This window comes from Lipophrys pholis (genome assembly GCF_963383615.2).
Source record: "Lipophrys pholis genome assembly, chromosome: 4".
NCBI classification, from domain to species: domain Eukaryota; kingdom Metazoa; phylum Chordata; class Actinopteri; order Blenniiformes; family Blenniidae; genus Lipophrys; species Lipophrys pholis.
In genome coordinates, this window is record NC_137637.1 from 8,892,286 (window position 1) to 8,917,659 (window position 25,374).

General features: G+C 41.2%; 1 protein-coding gene across 1 annotated transcript in view; it reads right to left on the reverse strand.

Annotated features, from left to right (window-relative positions):
• The window catches only part of cdc42 (cell division cycle 42), a 33,595-nt gene extending 25,987 nt beyond the window's left edge, over nt 1-7,608 (reverse strand). Inside the window, exon 1 of the mRNA XM_080461011.1 lies at nt 7,539-7,608. The gene's annotated coding sequence lies outside the window, so the exon portion shown is untranslated. The remainder of the gene's footprint in view (nt 1-7,538) is intronic.
• Nucleotides 7,609-25,374: the final 17,766 nt, after the last annotated feature.

The following is a 25,374-nucleotide window of genomic DNA, read 5'->3' on the forward strand; positions in this document are numbered from 1 at the left end:
GGATCGGAAATTTCTGATCCAACCTGCGGAGATTTCCTGATCCATGAGCCTCGTCTGTGCTTTACTGTTTACTGAAATGACTCCACAGTGTTTCCCTGCTGCAGTTCTGCTCGCTGGCTGCAAAATGTGGATGGATTTCCAGAAGGGAGGAGGGTCTCAATGACACACGGAGTAATGAGTCAGGAAATCCATTCCACAGTTTGCAGCCAGCTAGCGTAGCAGCATTGTGGCGATCCAACTTCTTCATGACATGTCCATAGTTTAAAAGTATTTTATGCTCAAAACACCGCAAAGCAACACAGCAACGTGCAATGTTTGCAAAGCCGTTGTACAGCGAGGCGGCCTTTCTAAAATAGAAATACTTTTCATCCCAGTGAGAAATTCCTTTGAGCGTCACTTGACCCAGAATAAATATAAAGGTGAATATCACATAAGATAGGATAAAAATTTAAAAAGTAATCAATATGTACAAGCCTTAACGTGATTAATATCAGCACTGAAAAGATTAAATGAACTCAAACACACCAAAGGCTAATTACAGGGAGGAATTATATTCTTGTGGGCACACAAAGGGAGGACAGTAAACCATTTTATCTTTTCTAAGCTGTTTTGTTTTTTTGACTTGTCAGCTTTTTTTTTCCTTTTTAGAAATTCTAGTCATTTTAGCATGCTGTCCCATTTTAGTTATTCCACTTTATTTTTTGAATCCAGGAAATAAAAGTAATTTTGAAAATGATGTAGTGTGTAAATAAAATAAAAATAAGTTAAAATGGTTATTTCAGTATAAATTAGTGAAAGCTTCAGGGAGCCACTTCAAACAGGCCAAAGAGCCACATGTGGCTTCAGAGCTGCAGGTTGCAGACTCTGGCCCCAGATTATCATTTATATGGGATTTTCACGTGAAAAGAGTAAACTTCTGTTGTGCTTTGAGGAGCCAGTCCTTGGAAATGTCACAGCTTCCAGAAGACAACATTTCATTTTGCCTCCGTCTCAAGAGTTCAGAAACATGCAACACATTCACAAAAGGGTTGGTTGCATTCCACAGCTTTGGTGCACATGGGCGAGTAAAGCAACTTGGTGAAGTTGATTCACAGCAACATTTTACCAAACCTGGTAGCAACCGCCCAGAAGACAAAAAGTTAAAAATCTAAATAAAAGACCAAAAACTAAGTCGACATACACCAATTCTAGGGCCGTTTAAAAAAACAATGCTTCGAGTGAAAACAAATCAGTTTTCGTTTCAAAAATGTTGTCCCGTTTACATGGCAACATTTTGAAAACGATGTTGGTTTACACAGAAACGACAGAAACCCTGAAGACAATGTAGATTTCATGTTGGACCTCTAGTCGGTGCTGATCTTTGTTTTTGTAATAAAACCACACAGACACTATAAACATTAATAATGAGAGTAAACGGATATTCGTATGGACAGACGACCAAATTAAATTGTTATTACAGTGACTGTCAACTATAAAACTACTAAGTCCCAGGAGTATATGGACCGGGAGTCATGACACTCTGGAGGAAAACATTGTTCTGATTATCCATCTACTGAGCATGTGCAGAAGAACTGTTTACTATGACCGTGGTGTGCATGTGCAATATCAGAGTTTCCACTGTCTGCACAGAGTGCGAGCATTTTCAGAAAAGTTGTGTTTTCGGTGCGTCTTTGCACTGCTGTCGTGTAAACGGATGCCCAAATCTCTATCTCTTTTTTATCTCAACTTGAAAACACTGCCATGTAAAAGGGCCTTTGGTGTTAATTAGCCGAAGAGCACTACAGATCAGGGGTCCTCAAATATATTAAAAGTTGTTTTAATTGCAGACGTTTTAGCTGATATTACCATTATTACTTGTGGTGCTCCGATCGATGTGACACAGATAATTATCGGCCGATCTCCGTGGAAAAATATGTGATCGGCGTTTGTCGATCAATGCCTTTCTTTGCCGATCACAAAAACCGATCACCTGTAGCTTATACTTTGCAACCAGCAGAGGCCCCCGTCCCCCTTTCCTTCACACTGCGTAGGTGCGCGGATGCAAACCTCAACAACAAACATGTCTGCTGTGTAGAACTTTTATAAGATCTGTGAGAGTGATGTTAAGTTTGCATCCTGCAACACATGCAACAAAAAAGTACCTCGCAGGGGAAGCACGTTAAAAGGCTTCAACACAACAGACTTCATCCGACAAACACTTGACAGAGTATGGAGAGTTTTCCAGGCTCACAGCAGACAATGAAAAGAAAACAGCAACAGTCAGATGGGAGTTAACGCAGCTCAGGCTTGGCAACACTGGTCCTTAGGAGCGTGACAGTCAGAAGGCTAGATGACCAGCCTTTCTCAGGTGTAGAAGACACCGGGTTCCGCCGACTGCTGTCTCACGTGGAGCCCCGCTACGTGCTGCCGGGACGTAAATATTTGACAGACGTAGCCCTGCCAGAGCTCCACCAGACAGTGTACTCTCACATTAAAGAAGGTCTCTCATCCTCCGTATGTAGTCCTGTGTCAATGCTGAGTTTAACAGCTCATTGAATTGATGTAGATTTATACAGACACATTATATTTCTTTTGTAAATTATAAGAAAGGTAAGCACTAAGTACTTTTTTTTCTTTGACAATGCACTGCAGAGTTTGCTAAGCAATGTTCCAAAGTATTTTTGATTTAGTAACTTCTGATAGTTTTTTTAACGTAACCTGCATTTGACTTTTATTTATTTGATTTTCTGCACTATTTAGCCTGTTGAGAGCCTTAATATTTTCAATCTGTTAAAGATTGTGTTACTGATAGCAGGTAATTAAGTGTTTTTCAGTTGTTCTTTGACTGAAGAGATGCTGCATTGTTCCTGCAAGGTTTTTGTATGTTTTCTCTTGAAAAGTATAAAACATCCTTTTGTTTAAATTAAGGTGATTTTATCGTTCCTTTTTTCCAAATCATCTCGTCAGTAGCACTCATTATAACTAAACTGAAAAATTTACAGCCAATCCATGTGATCGGTATCTGTGATCGACAGCGATCGGCACTTTGGTGAATCGGTATCGGCAGCAGAAAACCTCATCGGAGCATCCTTAATTATTACTATTATTATTGTTTGATATTATCATTAATATTATGAGTAATAGTAGACAAGGTGGTTGTAGTCATAATTTAAGCGTGGGATTTTCAAAACTTGTGTTGAGGGTCACATAAAAAAAGCACTCTTGAAAAAAAGTAAGTGCAAAACCAACTATCTAATTATTTACACACAGAGAGACAGAAATACAGGAAGAGATTTACAGTTTGTTACTTTTTAAATACCACAATTTATGTTTCAATGCTGCATTTGTTTCTGTTCTTTCATTTCATCCCTTTATTGTTTTTAATTGTGGTCTGTTGTATTTGAAGTATAAAAACTGCTATATAAATGTAGTTATTAAGTACTATTGTTGAAATTTTTGTCATAATACACCAGTTTGATTGCCAAATAAACAAAAATGACACCATTACGCCACTATTGTTGCGTAATGACATTACAGGCCCGTGTCGTTCAGAACACCGCCGACATTTTACCGCACTCTCTGTAGTGGACCACGCAACACAGTTGGTTCTGGGTGCGCTTTGCCTTACCGGCCCGCCCCGCTCCGGGATGAACTGCAGTGGAACCCATGCTCAAGGAGCCGCAACAGACAGACGAAAGAACCATGGGTTGCCAACCCCTGTCATATAGTATTCATAAAGCACTGACAGAGGAGGTTGCAAAGTTGCACCATGCAGACACGAGAGAGAGACAGACAGACTCACAGTTATCCAACCAGCTTTCAACTCACTTGTACTTCACCTCTGTACCTACTGCTGATCCTCTGCTCTACATATTCATCTCTGAGTGTGGATAGTGTCCCAGTGATCCTCTGGTTTACCTTTTGCTTGCTATTTTTTTAGTATGACTAAAGTAGTATGACTGGTACACATGGCTAATTTGCATACTGTTGGACTGACTCTTATGTTCGTTGGAAATTAAGTTCATCTGCAGATACATCTGGACAAAAAACTCTAGAGTTAATACCTACTGATCTGATTCAAAGTCCAGTACAGTATATATTTATTTATTTTTATGCTTTTATGTTTACTGTACCACACTACGGGCCAGAGAGAAACGGCATTTCGAAACTCTGTTTGTCCTGTACAGATCGTAGTATTGATAATAAATTTGACTTTGACTTTGACAAAGTTAGTAGTTCATCGAGCAGCAGGTTTGTGAAAGACTGTGCAATCACAGAGCGGCAGAGTCCGTGCATGCTTCATTATCGCATGTAGATTCGATTCAACACATATATCAATAAACTAACAGCAACATTCAATGTAGGTTGTATTTTTCATCCCATTATTAAATTAACTCCGACACGAAGCTGAGAAATTCAGCGTGTGATTCTGTCACATTTCCTGATTTAGTAACCCCGCCTTCCTTCCCTCTGATTGGCTGTGGGACAAAATCCTGTCCTCTGCTTATCTGTAGCATGCAGAGGACATGAATGACAGGGTATTGATCCAATCATGACAACTCTATTCTTAGCCTGCGCTCATATCGGTAAAATGCGATATTTTTATATTTATATTAAAACTGAAAACACAAAATCAACAACACTCATGTCATTCAAGTCATCCTCAAGTCAAAACAACATATACAGTATAGAGCTCACTTGTCTATAAGCACAGGTGTCCAAGTTGTAACAGAGAATGAATTTTGCTGCGGGAATGCACTTTTTTTTTTTTTTTTTTTTAAGAAAGAAATAGTTTTAACACGGCAAGTGAATTACAGCAAAAATACCCAAACATAAGGGTTTGGTTTTCTTATCTCTGTTGGTAAAATATTGACTGTGATTTTTCTGTGAGATTTTCCTGAGGACGTTGCTCAGCCATGGAGTGCAGCCAAGGAGTGCAGCAGGACAGAGTTACGTGATGCACATGAACGCACCACCCTGTATCATCTGCATGAAGCTCACTTACCCATGAAAATCCACAAATCAGCATCATTGTTGAAGCTGCCGGGTTCAAAGCGTGTGAAAAAAGTAGGTGCTTATCGTCCGGAAATTACAGAAAGTTCTATTATGCGCTGTACGCTATAAAAAAGTCCCAGCACTCTGAGGGATGATTTAAAAGTCCTGGTACTGCATACCGGTGCATACAGGCCCACTCAAGCACTAAAAGCGATATTTGTCTTCCTGACATTGTCTCGCTATTGTAGCCATTATGCACAGCCATGAGTGATGCATTCAGGTGCATCACGTAACTCGGACCCGCTGCACTCTCTCTCCTCACGCTCGCTCACCCATCTGCCACACCACCACAGAAGCTGTGTTTAATTTCACGCACTATGAAAGACAGATTTGTGGGAATTTACTAAAATATGCGGAATTCCTGCAGTGAAATTCAAGTACTGCGCATGGCATGCAAAAAGAAGTACTCACACATTTTCCCAAACTAACCCAAACCCACAGTAAGCTGAAGGCAATGTGAAGCAGAGGGGCAACTACAGCTGCAACACAAGCAGACTTAATCCAGAATTTTTGTTTGTAGGCCAGCAGGCTCTGTGGGGCAGGCCAGCTTTAGGACCAGCAGTGAAAGCAGCCAACAATCAAAATGAAAACATTTTTTAAAAGACTGAATACTGGTGGCCACTGGTTGCAATTTTCTTCCACAATCAAGTAAAATTTGGCTAAAGGAAATACTCCAACATAATGGATGACCGCTGCCACAAGCTCGACTACATTAGCCTGAACTGCTCCATCACGGATTAAACTGGTGTCCCTGTTAACTGGTTACCAAAAGCCTTTAGAGTCCATTGTTGCAGATGTTAAAAACCTGGCAAATTTAGAGCTATCACAGTAACGCTTGGGGGGGGGGGGGGCATAGCCCATAGCAAGCGGCGATTGGCTCCGACAGGAGAAAGAGTTATTTGGGAAGACGGCCATATGGGGACTCTGTGACGTTACTACTTGCAACTCCCCAAGCAACAGTGGGCGTCATATTTTTTTAGCGGGAAAACAATACGTCAAACGTCATTGAGCTCTCAGGATCAATTACATTATTTTAGATTTTTCAGAATGCCTAAGAGTTGTTGTGCATATGGATGTTTAGCTAATGCAACTAAGAATGCGAACGTGAAGTTTTTGATGGCTCCAAAGCAGCCAAAACACCGGAAACTAACTGTCTTTTATAGGCTGCGCAAAAGTAAGGGAGTTTAGCAGGGCAAATCACAGCAAAAGCAGGTCTCCTTGGTCTTGCCACACTTAAATGTGCTCTCAGCACTTTAAACTAAGCCACAACATGAAGTTTGCAGTCTGCAGAATGTACGGCACAAACACAAGCTGACTTGCAACCAAAGTGCTGCAATACATGATCATAAACGGAGCCCCCGGCATTGTGAGGTTTATGTGTTTGGAAAGACAATCTCCCCCCCCCCCAAAAAAAAGAAGGCGGATAACATGGATGTGGTCGTTGCTTGAAGAGACTCTGGTTAGATACATTTTTCAAGGGGAGCTTGAAGTAAGTACTTTTTAGTAAACCACAACCAAAGTATTCACAATTGCAGCGTGTTGAAGGCTTAAGAGAGGATGCAAACACACACGTGGTTCGTTTATCACATATTTGTAAAGAGCTGGGAAGATAAAGTTGGGCCACTGTTTAGGATTATTGATCCAGGTGTCTGCTGGGAGCTTGTACAGGCATTCAGACAACCCTAACATATTTAATTTGGCTTTGTATCGGGCCCTGGCCTTCTCCAGTAAATCCTCTTTGGACATGTATGCTATTTTCTCCACGTAATGAAAAATAATTTATGTAAAAGTGCACTGTACAATTACTCTGGCTGGTTTGTTTTCCCTTAAACAAATATGGCGCCGTGCCGAAACATCATCTGTGACATAAGCCCGACTTCCCGAATAGAAGATGGATGGATGGTTACCAGCAGCAACAAGGGACGCTAAAGGAAGTTGGACACCAGTTAACAGGGAATCCAGTTAATCCGAAACACCAGCCGCATCTTCGGCCTCAATCGGGCCAAATTTTGATGAACTTTCGAGACCCCACCACCACCAGTGTTTTAAACGATCTACTGAATCCATACTTTACACTTAAAATAGTATAAGGGGAAAACACTATTTGTCGGAAGGATAATGACCGGATGGCTTGTTACGCCTCTTTATCCAGCTTGTTTAGGCAAACCGCTAACACAAACATAGTTAAATCTCCGGCTGCCTCGGCAGCTTTGACCAAATGTACAGTGGATGTTATATAAAAAAAAAACCACAGACTGTTTGTATAAGGTATATTAGACAGGTTTCCTTCCTCGCCGATTGAGTGTAATACACATTCCTGTCTTATTAGCCTGAGCAAACGGAGAGGGCTAGTCACCGCGGATGCTGCTTCGGAATGACACATCTACGCCGGAAAACGCCCGCCAGTTAACTACACATGTACATTACGGGCAGTATTGCCTGCATTTAAACAAAACATCAGGTCATATCACAATAACGACGTAAATGTTGTGTTTATTTCGTACCGTTTTCTCTGTTGGTGTCTTTACGCCGGGCGTTGGCAGCTCCGAGCTAAGGGGCTTCCCAGTCAACGGAACAGGGACTAGTGATGTGCGAGTTTGAACGAATCGTTCACAACCCGCGAGTCACTTTACTGAACGGTGATTCACGAATCACCGTTTATGAACTCGTTCACTGACTCATTCTTGCTACAGCCGTGCAGCTGCAGAGAGGAAAACAGAAATGTCACTGTTGTGCTGCTGCTGCTGCTGCTGCTCGAACTGCACCTGTATAAATATATCAAATTTCCCACTTTAGTCACCATGCATGAATTAATACATAGGCCGTTTTCCAATTCTTAGAGCACCAGTGTGTACTCGCCTACGTCACGAGTAACTACTTGCAAGGCGTCCTCAGAAGTGCGGAAATGCAAATTTACGAGGACGCATTGGCGTTAATGGAGAATTGGAACACGAGTACTTGATGATGCTGTGGCTGTCATGGCTGGATGATGGACCCTGAAGCTGAGGAGGAGGAGGAGGAGGAGGAGGAGGAGGAGGAGGAGGAGGAGGAGGAGGACCCTGTTTCCTCTCTGCTTCAGCAGGAAGATGATTTGTACATGAGATTTTATATGATGATCTAAATTTTAGAACATTATTGTAAAATAGTACCTTTTCTGTCACATACATGCTGTGTATAGTACAGTGTACAGTACAGTGTATAGTACCATGTATATTACAGTGTTACTATTACTTCTGGCCTCCTATAAGCCTTTATTTTACTATTCATCTCCTTTGGAGTTCAGTAATAATAAAAGCAGCTGATCAGAAATGTCATACAAACAATTATTTTACTGTTTTACTGAAGATCCCTGATGTTTATTAATTAAATTAACCAGATTTTCACAAACCTGCTTGCTTGTTGTCATCCTTTTGGTCATGTCATTAATATGTACTGTATTACATTAGTCTAATATACATCCTACAGTTAAGCACTCCAATCATTAGCTGTAATAATTTCTCTTAAGAATAAATACATAAATGTCTTATACTGTGTGAGAGTAAATACATAAATACACACATTACCTACGCTGTCGAGCAAAGAAAGATATCAAGCAGAAGATAAAGGAAACTTTATTTAATAAACTTCAGCAGAACCTACAACAGTAAAAACACAAGTTAGAAACATTATGTACATAGAAACATTACATTGTTTTTAAAAATTCTAAAGTTCTTTCTTTTATTTCCCAGGAACCCCTGCAGTGATACAGGTCAATAATGTTCCTATCCTGGATACTTTCTCTCCTGGAGGTGTCGTGACTCCAGCTTCAGGGTTTCCAGGAGCATCGTTATGTTGACACTGATGCTCCTGCTGGTCATCAGGCATTCTGCTGTACTGCTGATTGATGGTGTCACCTTCTAATTCTTCCTCCTACTGGGGCTGTTGATGGTGTCATGGTCTAATTCTTCTTAATGTAGAGCCACAACACATCTATTACCTAAACAGAAAACTTTTCCTCTCTAGTTATTTGTGATGCAAAAGGAGGTTTATTGATAGTTGAATTGTGTTCATTTTGTCGTTCTAAACCTCATATATTATAGACTCTTTTTTAACGACAGGTAGATGCAGGAAAGATTCTACCTTGCTGACATGTTTCAGCTGCATCTGCCTCAGAGCGTCGTCTGGCCGGTCACCTGATAAAGACCAACACGTCATCACACACCAGATGACGCTGGTGGGAGAAATAAGCTGTGCAGTTGAAAAGTTAAAACGCTACTTCACAAATGTGTGGCTGCCATGAGTGGGCGCGGCCACTTTGACAGCTTCTTCACAGAGTATGAACTGGCTGACGTCACAGTTCAACGTTTGTTCTTGTTGTTACAGGTTCTTATGAGAGTATGCAGGGGCCTTTACTTGCTCAGCCTTGATAGCCCCTACTGTACTTCTGACCAAGAAACAGTGACATTTAAAGTGGCCAATCAGAAAGGAGTGGGAATTACAACACTATCTATGCAATGCCCACCCCCAAAGTGCCAAAACTCAACATCACCGTGCGCAGAGACATCACAGGTGTCACAGCGAGTGCACAGACAGAGACAGCGAGCGCACAGAAAGACACCGCCCGCATACAGAAAGTGGTGTAACGGTGCACGATTACAGTTTTTATGCATTTGTGTTTTCTTAATCTCTCCACATCCACGCTCAACTTCTGCTGTGAGCTTGCTCAAGTTGTGCAAAACCCAAATGCGACAGAAACAGTTGTCAACCAATCAGAGAACTCGAGCCGGCATTGAACTCTGATTGGTTGTTTCGGATCCCGGAAGTGCAACATAATAATATTAAAACACGAACTACTTACACACATAGACGTTATAAATAGTAGACCATAGACACTATATATACGTATATATCTATATCTATATCTTTTATAATGTCTATGGAATAGATGCCGCATCGACAGCCGGCGTCGCCATCTTGGTCCGGTCTCAGTGTGATCGTTTGACAGGAGCAACGAAGTGTCAGTGACTTTAATCAATCATAACTCGCTGAATACTAAACTGATTTTCACCTGGATTTCTCTCTTGCAAACGTCTTATATGTAGGTCTGATACTGGACACATGGTTTGGAGTAATTTAATGTCAATCGTGGGCTACACAATAATAGAAGGTTCTGATTTGTCATATATGATAGGAAAAACACAACACACATACACACACACACACACACACACACACACACACACACACACACACACACACATTTGATGGAGAAGCAGAAGCTGATTGTGCACTACTCAGCTATTTTAATAAGTTGAAATATAATATGAATACATCATAAACCCATATGTAAGATACAACCCAATAGACAAGTTATTGATCACAACACAATCTAGAGATTTTTTAAAGATTTTAATTCATTTCAGCCATATGGCACCTGTGCACAGTCACATACCTAAAACAATATCCATATAGTTAGTATGTACACACACACACACACACACACACACACACACACACACACACACACACACACACACACACACACACACACACACACACACACACATATATATATATATACCATTTTATGATATTATAAGTAAATCATAGCTTATGAAAATATATTCAGAGAAAATAGATAATTTAAATATCCATAAATAAGGCGTGTGGTCCAGGAAGCCGCATGAACGAGTCTGATGGCTCTTCACTGGAGTGTGCCCAATGGCTGGAGCGATAATTTGTAGGTGTTTCCCCAATCTTCCACACAGTAATTAAAATATGGAAGTAATAATGAACAGCATAGGATAGTGCTTTAGATAGACAGAAATCCTCAAGTTCCACATTTTCAAGTTAAACATGGGAACATGACACCACGCTGCCCCCAAACCACATTATAATGTAATGTAATGTAATATAATAGATTATATTGCAAATGTTTTCAGATGGCCATGGCCTCCAACATGAGCAACACGCCCATATTCAGCCTGGTCTTCCTCGCATCTTCTCTCCAGCAGATCCAGCAGCATCTTGTTCGAGCTTGTTCTCCACTGAGCACAGTCTCCTGTGAAAATATTGACAAGCAGCTATTTAAGATATTCACATTCATATTAAGTCAATTCCAAAAATTCAACTGGACAATATTAAGACTACCTTTGTAATATATGTGAATGAGGGAGTGGAACATTTGGAGTCTCTGAGGTATTGGTGTGCCTTTGGACCATGTAGGTGGAGTCTTCTTCTCTTGCTCCAGAGCTTCCAGTCTTGCTAAAGCTTCATTGAGTCTGGCGTTAATAGCAGCGGGAGAAGCAGACAAGGTGTGATGCTGGTAGAAGGAGGGTTGAAGATGGTTTGAGTGATTTTTCACTTTACACACAGAACCTTGACACCACTAGAGTCTGGCCCACATTCTTTTTTGTCGTCATCACCTCTGTGTGTGTGTGTGTGTGTGTGTGTGTGTGTGTGTGTGTGTGTGTGTGTGTGTGTGTGTGTGTGTGTGTGTGTGTGTGTGTGTGTGTGTGTGTGTGTGTGTGTGTGTGTGTGTGTGTGTGTGTGTGTGTGTGTGTCTTCAGTTATGTGTATGAGTTTAATAGTGAGTGTGTTTAATATGAGTGGCAGCGAACAGGAGAGATGTTACTATGTCTTGAACCATCAGGATGTTTGAAATAGAAACACTTGTTTGGATGAAGCTTCTGGTTTCTCCTGAAGGACACACAGCTCTTCTGGAGGTCCTGCCATTTTCCAGCTATAATGAATTAGAAACACACACACACACACACACACACACACACACACACACACACACACACACACACACACACACACACACACACACACACACACACACACACACACACACACACACACACACACACACACACACAATCCTCTGACCACATGTCACTGGTTCTCATGTGGTTGATATTGTGTCTCCGTGAGTTTTGATAATTGATTGTAAAGAGTTTGATTTCAAGGATTTCAAACCCTCAGTTTGGGGAAGCCGGGACATATTTAGAAGAAATATAATAGATGCACGGTAGTTTGATTACGCGTTAGGTAAAGCGAGGAAGCGTACCCAGGTTTAATTGACGTTTTAGAAACGCAAGTCACCGACTGAGTTCTCACGGTATCTGATACAGATCAGATTAAAATTTCAATAACATAACTATCTTTGGTAATTATTAATCATGATCGATAGCCAAACTGCCAAAACACAACATAAATGGTACCCTGTGGGTGGACTGCACTACATAAATGGTACCTAGTATATGAGGTAAGAAATCCTTACAGATAGAACGCAGCCCTACAGCCGTTTCCAAATGACAACTCACGTAAACACACAATGATTAAAGTTCTCTTTCACATGAAGCGCCATTAAAAGGCTCATTTTATGGCTAAAAAATCCAAGCTTTCCTTTACAGTAGTATGTAGTTTGTTTTTTAGTTGCTGATGAACCAAAAGTATCACTTCATTATAAATTTCTGTGGGTTAGAAAGTAATATTGGAGCGTCTTGTAGTGGAGAGCAACACAGCTGCGCGCAGACCTCAGCCTTTGGTCATAACATGATACAAGACATGAAAGGAAAGTTAGTTACAATGAAAAGCGTGAAAAAAATGACAATGGAAAACTGCTTCTAAATTATATATCCGACACAGCTGACTGACAGCGGAGGAGCTATGCAGTAATCTCAAGAGCCGCGGCTCCACGATCGCTGATTAAATAATTTCGTTTCCTCGTATTATTAACTTCAGGGAGCGACTTATCTCGTTCCCACGCGTTATTTAATTGTTTTTCTATAACCACTCCGGTGCTCTATTTTTGCTGTAGTTTTCAGAATGCTGGTCCAGCGTCTCTTCCACCTTGTAGGTGTCAGGGTTATGCAGAGTGGACCCAAACGCAGACTCAACCAGTTCTGTAAAAAATAGGTTTATTGTAACAAAGTCCAGGGAACACAAGGGCGACGACGAGTGGCGCGACAAGATGACAAGAGGCGAGACACGTTGACGAGATAATCTGACAAGAACAACAGAGCGAGAGGAGTTTAAATACACAAGAAAGGGGTGGACACAAGTGGAACATTGGTTAATTGGAAACACGAGGTGAGACACACAGAGGCAGACACAGAGACCTGACAGTTGGTAGCGTTAACTCTAGAGATAACTCCACCCCCAGCTGATGACGTGTCTGGCCACGGTCTAGCTCCTCTTTGGTCCAGCAACGAAGTGGGGCCAGCGTAGCACCAGTTTAGGCCCTGTTTGACCGGGGCTTTGGCAGTGGAAAGACAAAGAACTGGTGCTGTCTGGCCCTGGCTCCGAACTAGCACCTGGTTCTATGGAAAAGCCCCCACTGTGATGTGATGTGATGTGATGTGATGTGATGTGATGTGATGTGATGTGATGTGAACTGCACAGAGAAAGGCTGGAATATTGGATTTTCAAATTAGATTTTAAACTTTTAGAGAGACCAAGATTAGATAAAGGATAATTTCTTAATTGAAGAACTGATTTTGACACTTAGGTATAGATTTTATTGATGTAAACAAATGCAGTGATAAATTAGTTGATAAGGTTCTGTTACAGTTGTAACTCTCAGTAGGTTTAGTAAAAGAAACATTTAAAATAAAACTCATAAAAGTATATCAAATTAGGGACAATTAGACAGAAGAGCTTCTAACTATTTTACCAGGGACCTGAAATAAAAGTGCAGAAAAAAATTAATCACATTAGGAAAATTGTTGCAAATTCTAAAATTGGTGATGAACTTTAATATTCTATAGGAAAACATAGATGTGGGAACAAGGGTATTAAATTAAGTAAAAGATAAATGAATAAAATAATCAGTTTTACTGTCTTATAGGCATAATATTAAAATTAATACTCAGGACAGTGCCATTCCCTGTTAATTTAAATAATGGTAATTAAAATGATAGATGCATCCTAATAGTGCTGGCCCCTCTCCTACTGCTGGAGGAAATTCTCACAGACCCTCAATAGACTCCACTGTGGTTTGAGGCATTAAAGGGGATCACACCTGCCTGAGAAGGAAGTTTCAGGACAGAATGTGGGTTCTCTGCAGAGGTTGATGAGAAGTCTTACCAGAAGCACCACAGACGAAGAGTAAGAGGAAGAGAACAAGATCAGCTGATGAGATGAGGTTTGGTGGTGGAGGAAAGGTCTCATGAGGTCTAACAGTAGCATACACACTAATTACCATCGCCACTAATTAGCAGACGGGTTGACGTTAGCATCTGTGCTAATTTGCATGCAGGCTAATGTTAGCATACATGCTAATTGGCATGATACAACATCTGATTCCAGTCAACAGACACAACCTTCTGGCTAAAACTTTGGACGTTGTATGAGAGTCCAATTCTGATCCCAGCCATAAGACAGTTACAACAATCGGGCATAGTGCCGCCTGCTGGCAGGGCTGTAGTACTCAAGTCTGGATGTTTTTTGTCATCTCAGACTTGTCTCGGACTCTTTGGAATTAGATCGGACTTGTCTCGGACTTCGCCATTAGACTCGCAAAATATTTTAATCGTCTCGACCGAGTCCAACTCTGTTTTTAAGCCTGGTTAAAGCTTGAATCTTTTTTAAATTATATCTCAATTGACGCAAATCCACCACCACCGCAGTTGTCCACCATCACAACAGTCCCAGACTGGGTTATATTTGTGCCAAAATTCTGAGCAAGCAGTGGGAAAATTTGAGCGCAAGGAAATAAATTGTGCGAGCGCACAAATAGTATTTTGAGGAAAAATTCAAATTGCGCGAAGAAAAACTTAAGATTGAGCGATCAAGTTATTTCTGCCCTCAGTTTCTCTACATGCTCGTGCACCGATTCTTCCTCTACGCACAGGCAGACAGCAGCTCGCGCGCTCAACCCATAATCTTTGATCTTTGATCTTTGATCTTTGATCTTTGATCTTTGATCTTTGATCTGTGGATCTGTGGATCTGTGGATCTGTGGATCTGTGGATCTTTGGATCTGTGGATCTGTGGATCTGTGGAACAGACTTAAAGGCAGTATTATTTTTACTGCAAAACTCAGTTTAAGTAGCGGCAGCTCCATTTCACTGGACAGTGTGAGGCAGCCAGACGTCATTTGGACACTCAGTCTTCGAAAAAAGACGGCCGAAAAAACAGCGCACACCTTGCTGAAAGCCGTCTAACTTATGTGTACAGTAGAACCTCTTACTAGGAACCCTTTAAGAACAGATAAATAGTCTAGCACAGAGAGGTTTTAACTGTTAACGTACCTTAATGAGGGACAGCATCCCGCAGCACGGAGCTGCTGTGAAGTTTACTTCAGTCAAACATGAGGCCCGTGGACCAAAACCGGCCGCAAAAAGCTCCAATCCAGAACCCAGGAAACCACCAAGCAAGGTGGTTATACAAGATTTATATATATATATTTTTTACATTTTACTGTATTTTGTGCAGAATGTTTCATCAGTAAACACTGCTTAGATCTTGCTAAAAAAAAAGTTCTTACATAGCAGATATGCCTTTTGTTTAAAAAAAAAAAATTTGTCTCGCTGAACAGTTTAATAAAGCAACATTGTTTTTGAAAATGTTTTTGTTGTTTATCTGCACACACAAGGTTGTCACATTTTCAACACTCGATTCACAGTGAGGATTGCATGCCATCTCAGGGGGCTTTTCCATCGGAAAAAACCAGGGTTAATTTCTGGTTCAGGGCCAGGTTGAGAGCCAGTTATTTATCTTTCCATTGCCAAAGCTCCAGCCTATCAGGGGTTAAATGGGTGCTAAACTGGCCCCACATCATTGCTGGGCCAGAGCGGGGCCAGACACGTCATCAGCTGAGGGCGGAGTTATCGCTGGAGGTATTGCTACCGACAAGGCGGAAGAGACGCTAAACCGGCTTTCAGCGAACACGAGCCCCAGTGTGGGCACGAGAACGAGATAGGGAACGAGATAATTTAATCTGCGATCGCGGAGCCGTGGCTCTCGAGAGCGCTGCAGAGCTCCTCCGCTGCCAGTCAGTTATGTCGATATGTAATTTAGAAGCAGTTTTCCAATGTGGTTTCTTTCAGGCTTTTCTTGGTAACATCATTGTAACTAACTTCACTTTCAGGTCTCGTATGGCATTTTTATCGCAGGCTGAGGTCTGCATGAGACTGCATTGCGCGCTGCTACGAGACGCCCCACTATTTTCTACCCAACAGAACTTCTTTTTTTTTTTTTTTTTTTCCGCCCTTGTCCTGTTCGGCAGCTTGGGCCAACAATATGATGTGATTGAGAGCCTTCGGAGTCAGAACAGATTTTGGTCTTGCAACAGGGAGAGACCTGGAGTCTCCTCCTGTTGCCTTCTCCGTCAGAAGTTGGCATGGCTGCCGTACACGACCGGGGGGGAACGCACAAAGAGAGAGAGAAGAGAAAAGAGAGAAAAAGGTTGAGGGAGGAGGGAGGAGGGGGGAGGGGGGAGGGGGATAACATACAATATCCTTGTTGTGCTACATATATTATTTGCAGTTATCACACTGATCCAAATATTTTCCAACTGTTTTTGGATTAAACCAGCCTGAGCTGCTCTATCTAGACAGTAAAATGATTTCTTAGATTAACCAGCCTGAGCAGCTCTATCTAGACAGTAACGTGAAGCAGGAACATGAATTAACAAAGAGGTGACAACAAAAGAGGAACATGATTTTTAAAGTTTGAGCAAATGATGATAGAGAACAAGCAACTTCAGAAGCACCTTTCGTGAGGAGTGGAAGTGTGTGTGTGTGTGTGTGTGTGTGTGTGTGTGTGTGTGTGTGTGTGTGTGTGTGTGTGTGTGTGTGTGTGTGTGGTTTGTCCACTGGGTGTGACCGGAACTTCTGTGGGGGGACCCGTGGCGACACCCCGGGGTCCGAGGCCATCGGGCCCGGACACCGCCACCCCGGCAGACGGAAGCCCCCCAGGCCCGGGGAGACCCCAGCGAACCACCCCAGAGAGCCACGTCCCCGCCCAAAAAGCACCCGACGGAGAATGCAGAGAGGAATCCCCCCCAGGCAAGAGGGGCCCACAAGAGAAGGATAAAGGGCACAGGGCCCCAGGCCCCGACCCAAGCCGCCAAGCCGAGAAAAGGCCGGAGCAGGGCCCCCGGGCCGAGCGGGTCGAGAGCCCCCCCAACCCCGGTGGCGAGTCCCGCCGCACCCCCGGGAACAGGCCCACCCACCGCCCCCCCCCCCAGTGATGACTCTCGCCCCCCCAGGCCGCCGGCCGGGCCCCCACCCGGCCACCGCGGTGTCCCAACCTCCACCAATCCAACAGCAAATGGAGCCCCCCCACGAGCGCCATGCCCGAGGGAGCGCGCCCCCCGCATCCCAGCCGCACTCACCCCGGGCCGGGGCGGGACCCCAGCAGGAGGTGCTGGGGGGAGCCACGTCTCCCGCCCTTCCCCTGCCCTATATGTGTGTTGGATGTATGTAAGGGTGTGTCTTTGTGTTTTGAAGAGGTGGATGCAATGTGTGTGTCTATGGTGCGGTTTAAAATTGGGGGGTAGCGAACAGAACTTCTTTATAATGATGCCAGACTTTTGGTTAATCAGCAACTAAAAAACAAACTAAATACTACTTTTAATGGCACTTCATGTGAAAGAGAACTTTAATCAGTGTATTTACGTGAGTTGTCATTGGAAATGCCTTTAGAGCTGCGTTCTATCATTCTACACCTCCTTTCCTTCTGATGTTGAAGCATCCAGAAATAAAGTGAAAGGAACAGAAATTCACTATGTAATGGTGAAATGTTGAAAAATAAACCCCAAACTCATTCACCCGTTATTCTTATTTATTTTTCTCTCTATGGCCACTCTGGGGCTCCGGAATAAAACAAGACTGACGTGAAAAAACACCAATAGAGATACGAGGAGACTCAATCTTTTCTGGCTCTTTGTTCTGCATCTGAGGTTCCGGCCAGACTAGATGGAGCGACCCGGACCAAACCACTGTTACCGCCCGTCTTCTCGTTCTTGTATGAGTGCTGTCGCCGCTACATTGGTGAAATCAGTGACGTATCACATTTTGGAGTGATGCAATGATGTGGCTCTCACTTGGCTCCGCTAACGGTGGAAAAAGAAAAGGTTCTTTGGTGGTGCTCATTTAAGAAGTGACCCTGGCACCGGCCTTGAACTAGAACCTGGTTCTTGTTGGTGGAAAAGCCCTATAAGAAGAGTTGAGTATAATGTAATTTCTCTAATTTTGTGGTCGTGAAAATGTTTTTTTTCTGTCATAAGGTTTACTCTTGATCTCATCTGGACTTGGACTTGTGACTCGGACCTTGTGAACTTGGACTTGACTTGGACTTTGACCTTTGTGACTCGGACTTGACTTGGATTCGACAAGCCCAGACTTGGACTTGTCTTGGACTTGATAAAGGTGGACTTGACTACAGCCGTGCCTGCTGGTAACAGGAAGTGAGGTGTACATGCTCTGTTCTGGCTGAAACTTTACAAGTTGCATAAGAGTCCACATCGGATCACAGCCTGAAGACAGCTACAGTCTGGCATAGCGCTACCTGCTGGAAACAGGAAGTGAGGTGCACATGCACAAAACCTTGACATGCGACACATTCCGACGTGCGTGGGTGTGCGAGGACCCGTTCAATGCTGCTTGCAGCTTTAATCAATATTATTATTATTATCATCATCATCATCATCATCATCATCATCATCATCATCATCATCATCATCAACAATAATAGTTGTGAAATTGGTATTCAGATATTATGTCAAAAAAAGGCTTTGGAATACAGTATTTAGATTAGTAGATTTGTATTTGTTTTAATAGTTTAAAATAATTTTTTCTTTATGTACTTCTTTGTGAATATGATGATACAGGCACATTCATAAACAAATACATTTGCTATTTCAAAATATTTCCTTGTATTTTTTGTTGGCACTTCGCTGTGCCTGATGTGTTTCTGTTCAATAATATTCAAACCTAACACCAAACAGCTAATTTTGCCAACAATGAAGCCAAACTTTGACATCTTAAACTGAACTTCTGAGGCTGACGTCAATGAATCCACACACATTAGGTGCCACATTATCTGGATTGTGAAAATCACTCAGATCATGGGTTGATCTGGATGGGGAACACACGATCAGGACACGTTTATTTTTGATTAACTCATTTACTACTGGAATAGGTCCCACAAGAAAACCGAAAGAGGTTTAGTCCGTTATACAGGCGGATTTATTTTCCATCCTACAGGAAAGGAGGGAGAGGTTTGACCTACATAGGCATGGTGCATTACCTCTGTCTTCCACTAGATATCAGTACAGTTCAATGACCCAATTGCAGAAAGGGGAAACATGCTGATGGATTCTTGCAGGGTGTAACCACTTATTAAATAAAAAAGTCATAAGCTAGAGAAAAATGTAGTCATATTTATAATTTTTTATATATTAGGTCTTTATTCCGAACTTTGTAGGTTCTTGTTTCAGGGTGATCCTCTTCTTGGAAAAAGAAGAAGAAACAGGGAGGCGCCCAGGACACGTGAGACAAAAAGTGTCAGCTCATCTGTGTATAGTATACTATATAGACAGTTTAATAAGTTTCCATGATGTTTTGGGGTGAAGAGGAAGAAAATCGAGCAATCTGTGATCATGATCTGTAATACATATAAACATCATCACTCGCACAGGCACTTGCAGCTGTGATTTTTTAAAATGTGAAACCTGGTTACCTTAAGACTGTAGCCGAATTCAGTATCTGTGAAGCAAATTTCCACGACAATAAATCAGTGGTTAATTCATCTCAACAAGAAAACTGTGTAGGATGTCTTATCAAGCTGCGCTTCCGTCAACAGTCAGGGTGAAACGCAAAGTGATCAAAGAACTGAGCAAGATAACCGTGAACCGTTCAGATTTTAGTTCACTCAACCAAAACACATTATATACACATTTGTTCCTGTCGTGTCCAGATTGTCTTGTTTATATAGTCCTTGGTCTTATCTATATATTCTTTATAGAATAAAAAAATTATGTTATAGTAGGACCCCTGGCTATCTCAGTTGGTAGAGCATGAGACTCACAATCTCAAGGTAGAGAGTTCATATCCACGGTGGGTGCCACCTTCCTGTGGGCTCACCACCTGCAGAAAGGTTCTTAATTGGTGCAATGTGATCTGGGTGGTAGAGCTCAGACTGTCACCGCCACGACCAGGAAACGGATAAGTGGAAGAAAATGGATGGATGTTTGAATGCAAATGGGAAAGTGTTTTTGTACCACTTACAGCAGTATAGGTGACAGTTTTTCTGTTAATCTGTGATTTAAACTGTACCATTATTCAAACTGCAAATAGAAAGAATAAAAAATAAATAAAAAATAGAAAATGTCACAACAGAATTAGAAATGCATGTCTTTGTTTAGACATTGAGGAAAATATTGAAAAATACAAATCAAAGACCACATATGGCAGAATTTGCAGCACAATGTTGACCATCTATCTATATATAAATATATTTAAATTTTCCCTCTTTGCACTCATCACTCATCATGACACTATGTCACTAAGGACATCAAATCAAGCAGAAATCTGGGTGTAATTATGGACCCAGACCTGAAAAAGCGTGCAGAGCGGCTGACAGCAAGCAGAGCGGATGACAGCGAGAACAGAGCGGCTGACAGCATGCAGAGCGGCTGAGAGTTTGAAGCAGTTCCTTGTCAGCGTGGCAGGAGTGACTCTGCGGCCCGAAGGCAGTTCATTGTGAACACAGCGGCAGTTCCTGGTGGGCTTGGCGGGAGTGACTCGGCAGCGTCGAGGCGGATTACTGTGGACAAGGAGGCGGTTCCGCGTGTGCTTGGAGTCGGCTCGTCTTCCACTCTAACGGCCCAGGCTCCAGCAGCAGCCAGCACCCACCAGAACCAGGCTCCAGCAGCAGTCAGCAGTCAGAACCCACCAGAACCAGGCTCCAGCAGCAGCCAGCACCCACCAGAACCATCCTCCAGCAGCAGTCAGCACCCACCAGAACCAGGCTCCAGCAGCAGTCAGCACCCACCAGAACCATCCTCCAGCAGTAGCCAGCACCCACCAGAACCAGGCTCCAGCAGCAGTCAGCACCCACCAGAACCATCCTCCAGCAGTAGCCAGCACCCACCAGAACCAGGCTCCAGCAGCAGTCAGCACCCACCAGAACCAGGCTCCAGCAGCAGTCAGCACCCACCAGAACCAGGCTCCAGTAGCAGCCAGCACCCACCAGAACCAGGCTCCAGTAGCAGTCAGGCCCAGGCTCCAGCATCTCTAAGCAGCACTCAAAATGGCACCAAAGAGGAACAAAGAAATCGAGGATATAAAGAAGAGCCTTGATTTTCTGTCTAAACAGATTGCTACTGTCTCTAAGCAAAGTGCTGACCAAAAGAGGTATCGAGGCGCTGGACAAGTACCAGTGACTCCAGAACAGTGCTTTTGTCTACACCATGACTGACTTGAACTATTATGACTATGGACTCTTGTGAAGAAATGTGGAAACCTGGAAATGATATGGACAATGATGATTGTGATGGTTGGAACCTTAAAACATTTAAATTCACTGATCATAAGATAAGATTTTGAACAGGATCTTGACCCAGAAAATAATTTTCTCAACAATATAAACAACTGCCGTTATTACTCTGAAGAACAATTTAACATGAACATGAAATCAGATCATGGAATGTCAATTATTAATTTTTATAGCAGGAGTTTATATGCAAACTTTGACAACATCAAAGAATATTTGAGTCACTTAAACAAACCATTTAATGTGATAACCATATCTGAAACCTGGCTTAGCACTGAAGGGTTGAACGGGTATGAACTGAACTATATAAACAGGAAAAATAAAAAAAAAAGGAGGAGTGGCTCTGTATGTAGATAAAAGATTAAATTATAAAATAGTGGAAAATATGTCACCTATTATTGATGATGTGATAGAGATTATTACTGTAGAAATCCACTTGGAAAAAACAAAAAATCGAATAGTGAGTTGTGTCTACAGAGCACCTGGCTCCAGTATCGACACATTTAAGAACAGCATGGAAAGATTGTTTTCCAAGAAAGATCACAACGTTGTGTTCATTTGTGGCAATTTTAATTTAGATCTCTTAAATCCCAACAAGCACAAATTGACTGATGAATTTATCGATGTATTGTTCAGTATGAGGTTTTTTTCCCACTTATCACTAAACCAAGCAGAATAACGTCTCATAGTGCAGCTCTAATAGACAACATATTCCAGCATAAAGAGTGGCTCACTATTAAATGACATTAGTGACCACTTGCTGGTTTTTGTAATGTTTGTTTGTAATTATGCTTAGTACAAGGATGTTAATCGGATTAGATACGGGAGAGTAAGAACAGATCAAGCTATTGACAAATTTAGAAATGCATTACTAATACAAAATTCGGAACAAGTGCTTAAAGAGACTGACACCAACAAAGCATATGAAACATTCCTGATAATATTTAAATAATTATATGATGAACACTGTCCTTTGAAACGATACAACAAGAAACAAAAGTACATAGACAGGCCTTGGATGACAATAGCACTTCAGAATACATGCAAAACGAAGAATATCTTGTATAAAGAATTCATAAAAATCAGAACTATAGAAGCAGAAAGTAAATACAAAAGATACACAAATAAATTGACTAGTATTATGAGGAAATACAAGAAAGATTGTTATAATAAAATATTAACCGATAATAAAAATAGCATCAAGGGCATATGGAATGTGTTAAATAATATTATCAGGAATGGATCAATGAATACAAATTACCCTCAGTATTTTAAAGACAGCGATACCATTGCAAGCAACACGGACGCTGTGGTTAATGGGTTTAACAGTTTCTTTGTAATTGTGGGAGCAAAACTGGCAGAAGAAATGGAGAATCCACGGACAGAAGATGGAGAGAGGACTATTGTGGATTTGTTAGATAGTAACCCAAACTCAATGTTTTTGAAAGCAGTTGATGAAATGGATATTATTGACATTGTTAACAAATGTAAGTAGAAAATCTCTAGACTGGAATGACATTGATGTGGCTCTAATTAAGGCAGTCATTGGTGTAATTGTAAAACTCTTAACTTACATTCATAATTTATCCTTCAAAACTGGCGTATTTCCGTGTAAAATGAAAACTGCAAAAGTCATCCCACTATACAAAGATGGAGACAGAAATCAATTTACTAATTATAGGCCTGTGTCTTTACTCTCTCAGTTCTCTAAAATTATAGAAAAAGTGTTTGTCAGTAGATTGGATAACTTTCTATTGAAGTATGAGTTGCTGGTTGAGAGTCGGGTTTCAGGTGGAAAAGATCTACATCCATGGCATTAATGGAAGTAATTGAAGACATAACCAGTTCCATAGACAATAAGACATTTGCAGTGGTGGTATTTATAGATTTGAAAAAAAGTATTTGACACAATTGATCATTATTTGTTAATTAATAAACTGAAGAAATATGGAATGAGAGGGGTTGTACTAAAGTGGATGAGAAGATACAGAAGTAATAGAACTCACTTTGTGCAAACAGAAGATTCCAAATCAACATGCATAAATATAACTTGTGGAGTCCCACAGGGGTCAAAATGATTTATCTTGTATATTAATCATATATGTAGGGTGTCAAACATCTTAAAGTTTGTACTATTTGCAGATGGCACTAATATTTTTTGTGATGTGGAAAATTTGCAGCAGCTTTTGGGGGTGATCACAGCAGAAATTAGCAAACTAAAACCTTGGTTTGATTCGAACAAATTATCCTTAAATTTAAGAAAAACCAAACTTGTGCTGTTTGGAAAATGCAAAATAAATACGCAAGTAAAAGTAATGATAAAAAACATTGAACAAGAAAGTGTATGAGAATACATTTCTGGGTATGATTCTTCATCACAAAATGTGCTGGAAACATAAAACATGTGAGAGCAAAAGTAGCACGGAGCATCGGAGCGATGGGAAGCAAGGCAGAGCACTGTATATTCTGTATCGTACACTGGTGGTACCATATTTAAATCACTGTGTGGAAGTATGGGGCAATACCTAGAAAACCACCTTACATTCACTGAGCACAAAACAAAAAAGAGCCATTCGTATAGTAAGTAATGCAGGATATCATGAACACACCAATATACAGTTTTTAAAACTACACACCTTAAGGTTTGGGGATCTGGTTGAATTTAAGACTGCACAAATAATGTACAAAGCAATAAATAAACTGCTACCTGTAAACTTACACAAACTGTTCAAAGACAGAGTGGGGGTTATAACTTTACAGGGAAACTAAACTTGAAACACAATTCTGCTCGGACCAAATTAAAAAGTATGTGTATTTCCATTTGTGGGCTGGTTTTGTGGAATGGTACTGACGACAAGATTAAACAAAGTAAGAATATCACAAATATTTAAAAAATGTACAAAAGATATATCTTTGAAAATTACAGAAATGGAGAATGAAAATCTCGCAGATGTTAATGGCGCTTCTTCATTTATTCTTTTTTTGTGTTTATTATGTTTTCATAACTAGCTACATTGGAGTAGTTTTTTGTTTTCTTTTGTATTGCCTGTTTAGTTATTCTATTGGATTTTGCATTTGTCAATGCTGAAGAATGGGGTTAGGACTTGATACCTTTTCGAATGAGTCAAAGTGTATTATATTGAAATGGGCTATATCATTCAAGCATCTTTTTTTCTGTTCTGTTTTAACTCTTTATTCTTTGTTCAAGCAATTTCAGCTGTTTGCATCATTTTCCCTTTTAGATTTTCCAGCGGTTTAACTCGTCAGCAACTGTAACCATTTCAGCTTTTGAGGAATTTTTTTTATCCAGGTGATTACACTACTTTTGATAATGATGCTGGTGTACAAACTCAATCCAAGTCTGATAAAAAAATGTTCATTCGAATAATATATGGTGATAGAGCTTTGAATCAAGCCTGGACTGCACACTCCACTGATGGTCTGAAACACAGACGGCCTGCTAAAACATTTTCAAGTGAAAATGGAAAAACCTTAACCGTGTTAAGCCATGTTCATTGTCACGTTTGGACAGAATTTCATTTGAGAACTATGGGGAGAAAATAAAATTGTTTTGGCTCGTGTGGCTGTGGCCTAAGAACGTAAAGGAAAATTGATGAACTCCACTTAACTGAAAACCATTGGATACCATTGAGTATACATTATATTATTTCATGGCTACATGAAATAATATAATCTAGAAAACAAACACTTTGTTTACTATGTAATTCTGAGTCCCTTTAGAGTTTGGATGTCTTTAATATTCATATATGATAGAAACAGAAATGTGATGTCCTGCACCAGTCATGTTTTCTGAGAGGAAACTACTTCTGGAATAAGTGAAAACAGGCAAGA